The sequence below is a fragment of the Phaethon aethereus genome (assembly GCF_964289735.1).
Source record: "Phaethon aethereus genome assembly, chromosome: 4".
NCBI lineage: Eukaryota > Metazoa > Chordata > Aves > Phaethontiformes > Phaethontidae > Phaethon > Phaethon aethereus.
In genome coordinates, this window is record NC_138578.1 from 64482668 (window position 1) to 64487233 (window position 4566).

The window sequence follows — 4566 nt, forward strand, 5'->3', positions numbered from 1 at the left end:
CTAAAAATTAAAAGACAAAATAAGCTTTGAAAGTCCTTCTGGTTTTGTTTGTAATTATAACAATCCAAAGACAGCTTTAGGACACAAAACCCCAAACACCTGAAATTCAAAAAAGGCAACCATTACCAGTGTCAAGATGAGTTTGTTTTGGTTTTTAAGACAATTACACAGCACAAAGTAGCAACTACCTCCCATGAAGCTAGCAGTAGGCGTCTGTGGTCATTGACAATTACTACATTTTCCAGAAAAAAAGATGCTTGTGATATAAAATCATACCAATGCCAATCACTACACCATGTTCAAATCCCAGTTTTAGCAAGTACCATGCCAGAAATATTTGATTAGAACACACTTCATAAATTCAATATTGTCTCCCTAACCAATTTAGACTCTCATGATAATGACAAATTGTTCTGAAATTTTGTTTAAGCTATTAACTAAATCAATGCAATGTTTATATAAAATTTTTCTTTTGGTTGTGAAGATACTAAGGAAAAGTTAAATTCTTGACCTTATTGCTTCATCTAGTTTTCTAGAGAAAGCCTCTACTTCCTGCATACAATCAGGTAAAAAAATAAATTAGATTTTCTATCGTTCTTCATCACTGTAATGACAGACGTCATATAAAAGCTATAATTACCTCAAACACACTAACAGCAATTCCTTGAGAGAAGCAAGAGAACAATACACCCTATCATTCTTCCATATAATAATCTAACTGTTCATTAAGCAGCATGCCAAATTCAACACCCTAGGGTTTCGCTGTGTCAGAGTGCTGACAGGAACACTTTCAAGTCCCTGGAGGAGTTTTTACAGGTTGAATACCCACCAATGCACTCATCTTCAAAGTCATCAATCAGAGAAACAAATTATGAGTTTAACAGGAAGTTGTATGAAGAGATGAAACCCTACAGAAGAGAATTTGTTTTGGGTTGTTTTTTGGTTTTTTTTAACAGCACCCAACTGCTGAATTCTCTCTGGACAGATCTAGAAAACCAAATACTTCCACTGAAAAGCAGTATTTTGTTAACATGACCTTTTTCCAAAAGAAATCTCCACATATAGCTTCACAGAGGAAACCAAGTAGATTGGGGGGGAGGGGGGGAGCGGCAGGTAGTGTTAGACAACAACATTCCAGCTTTGCTAATGATGTTTTGTAAATTCTTGCATTTGTCATGTCTGCATAAGACAGTGACCACTGTGCTGGATTTTCTGTGTGAACAGCAGGATATGAGAGCAAAGACTTGAATTACTGTTTTAAGTCTGGACTAACTTGATCTGTTTACATTTGTCATTGATAAAACTGATGTTTATCCATGAAAGCACAGATGGAAGAACTGTCTCAAAGCATACAGACTTACTTCATTTACAACCATTGTTTAAGAATATATTTTAAACCACAAACATAATTCACTGCGAAATTATTATTGTACATTTCATTATGATATATATTAGCTGCATTTACGTGGTTTAAACACTTTTTATCTGACAATTTGAAATACTCTATTAAGAGTACTGTCATACTAAATTAAGAACATCTGTTGTACAAAAACCTTTTGACTTGACTACTGTTAAAAAAAACACTCAAAACCAGGAACCCATGCACAAAAATGCTAGGTGCTATCTAATGTTTATTTAGCATTGTAGGAGGAAGAAATTCTGCCTTTTCTACTACTAGTCTGTTGCTACAACGGGCTCCTACAATCCAAGCTCCTAGCAGAACTAGGAATGTTCCCCTCCAAACCCTCCCACTGATAAAGAAAACATATAACCATTGCTATTCTTACACACAACATTTTTCATTATTAAATCTTAAAGCTCTCCACAAAGGTAGTACTATTGTAGTTTACATCTAAAAGCAACTAGCACAGTATGAACAAAGTAGTGTTGTTCTGCTGGAGCTTTTACAATGCTGAATAGATTATTAGACAAACAGGAGTGCCTTTACAAAAAAAACCAGAATAATTTTCCAATAATTGAACTAAATGCCTTTAAGTGTTTACATATACATTTTTTAACATTACATAAACAAATCAAACCTCTAAAAATATGTGTGCCTGTTTTTCAGTTTCAGCATTTTTCTCTTCAGAGGAAAAAAGTTAGGTTGCTTGTTTCCAGCTTCTATCAGTATAGAAAAGGTTTACAAGCTACTGCTTTGAAAGATGGCTAGCAGTTCCCAGATGCCTACCCTGTACTCACAGGAAAGAGTACCTGGCACATCTAGTAGCTAAAATCCTGCACATTAAATTTAGAGTCACTATAGTTAATAGACAATTTAGTTAAAAGACCTTACGCTGAACAGTCATTATTTTTGTTGTTCTTTTTAAATCATAGAAGATAAATTCTATCAGTAGCTTCTTGGTGATACTAACAGGTGTTACCGCTCAAGATGGAAAACAGTTCATTACTTTAAATATCCCAGAAAATACGTAAGCTATGAAAAAAAATATAGGTAAGCTATGAAAAATATAGGTAAGCTATGAAAAAACAGAAATGTTTGTTCAATTACTTACAAATCAGTATAGATCAATTCTGCATTGAAATGATGTTTAACATTGACACAAGATACCCTGAAGCTTATCCACAAATGCAATGAGATATCCCCAACACAACACGTAAATGCTCTCCCCCATCCCATGCTTTACATGAGGCATCATAAATTAATTTAAAAGAGAAGTAGGCCAGAGTGACAAGTGGTTTCCATGTCTTTATACGGCACTATTACTACACAAAACTATAAAAAAATTGCACATCTTCTGTACTTCAAGCAAACAGTGGGTTTTAAACTCAGTAGCTACTTATGATCAGCACAGTTTGTGGCACAGAATAAATATCTGCATAGACTGTGTTGCAACAGTTTGAAAAAATGGTGACTACTTAACAGCTTCTAGGATAAATACTTCCCAGGTAGACCAGGAGCACATCAGGCACTGTTCTCTAGTCCCTCTAAACACTTTTAAGAATTGACTGACTTGATGGTCCTATTTGATGCTATCTCTGACTGTTTAGGTTTCACCAAAAATTGGTTAAGAACACTCCCTGACACAGTGTTCATTTTGCTCTTACCTGCTGCATGACACCAGTAATGTAATAGCTGAATATTGGCAGTATAAAGTGTTATTTTACATGACCTCACAAGACACTTTTACTCAAGAAAAGAAATCTGGCTCCTTCCCGGTGATTTAAAACTATGCAGATTCACATCCTACTGAATAATCTACAATAACTGATATGTGAAGTCAATACCATTTTTAAAAAGGCATTTTAAGTTACCATATTAAGAACAGGCCACTCACTGTTCAAAATTTTACTTCTGGCTGCTGATAAGCATACAATAATTGAAAAGCTTTGAAATTTAAAATTCTAGTATTAGCAAGCCACAATTTTTAAATTTAGAAATCTCTCTGAGAATGAAATGGGTAACTTGAGAAAACTGTTGAAAAACAGGATTTCTTTAATGCTTACCTGGTGAGCCGTTTCGGTTGAGGTCGCTCTCCAAATTTCCTGAAAAAAGAAGAAGTTGCTAATTTAAAACAAAAGTGTTTAGTCATCATTTTACAGTGAAACACTATCCCAATTTCACTATTTTTGAAAATGCACTGGAGTTTGATGTCTTGTCTTTGTAATTTCCTACTATTAAAATATCAACCACCTCCTTCCAACAGTTTTTCCCACAGCAGAGGCTTTTTTAATTTGGAACACTAGATAACTTTCAGTGCTAAAGTCACATTTACTTTCTCTCTGAATCACTTTTGAAAAGTTCAGATATCACAAGTATGTAAATAACCAGGAGATCTTTGCCGTATCATTGACCAGATGTACCAACAAAAAATAGTTTTCAACATACAGAAATTAACAGACTTCTCTCCAAATTGAGAGCTCACGGTGAACGCTTCCCATCAGGACAATTTTTCAGAAATCTGTTTTCCTTAATGACTTCTCACAAAAAGGATGACAACGTATTTCATACATGCTGGTAGAAGAATTCTAAGAAAAATCTCACTTGTGGAATGTAAGCCAAGCATGATCCAGAAATATCCTGCTACACGCTTAATGGTTTTTAGCCATAAAATGTATTGAGACAGCTGTATTTCTTTCAGTGCTTTAACACTGTTCTTGAGAGAGAGTATACTCTTTAAACTAGGTTAAGACTTTCCACAGAAGTCTTTATTTACGTTAAACACTGAATTTACACAGGACAGATACATTTTCAGTCATAAAAACATTCTCAGATTAAAGCAAAATGCTCAGGTAAAAGACCTGAAAAAAGAAAGGCCGTACCCAGCAATGTACATCTGCTCAACCTGGTAATGAAGTATAACCACAAGCTAAAATGAGGACAAAAAAAAAAAAAAAAAAGGTAGGCTTAACACCTTTCTATCTAAAAATAAAACTGAGGCTTAAGAGACTGTGCTTCTGCTGTCACTGTTCATAAATACCTCTGTGACTTGCCAGAGTTTGATAAGTGGGCATATCTTTCCCTTTATGCCTCCCAGACAGTGAAAAAACCCTCTTCTAATACTGCCCTGCAAGAGTATTGGAGGCTCCCTAGGACAACAAGAACTT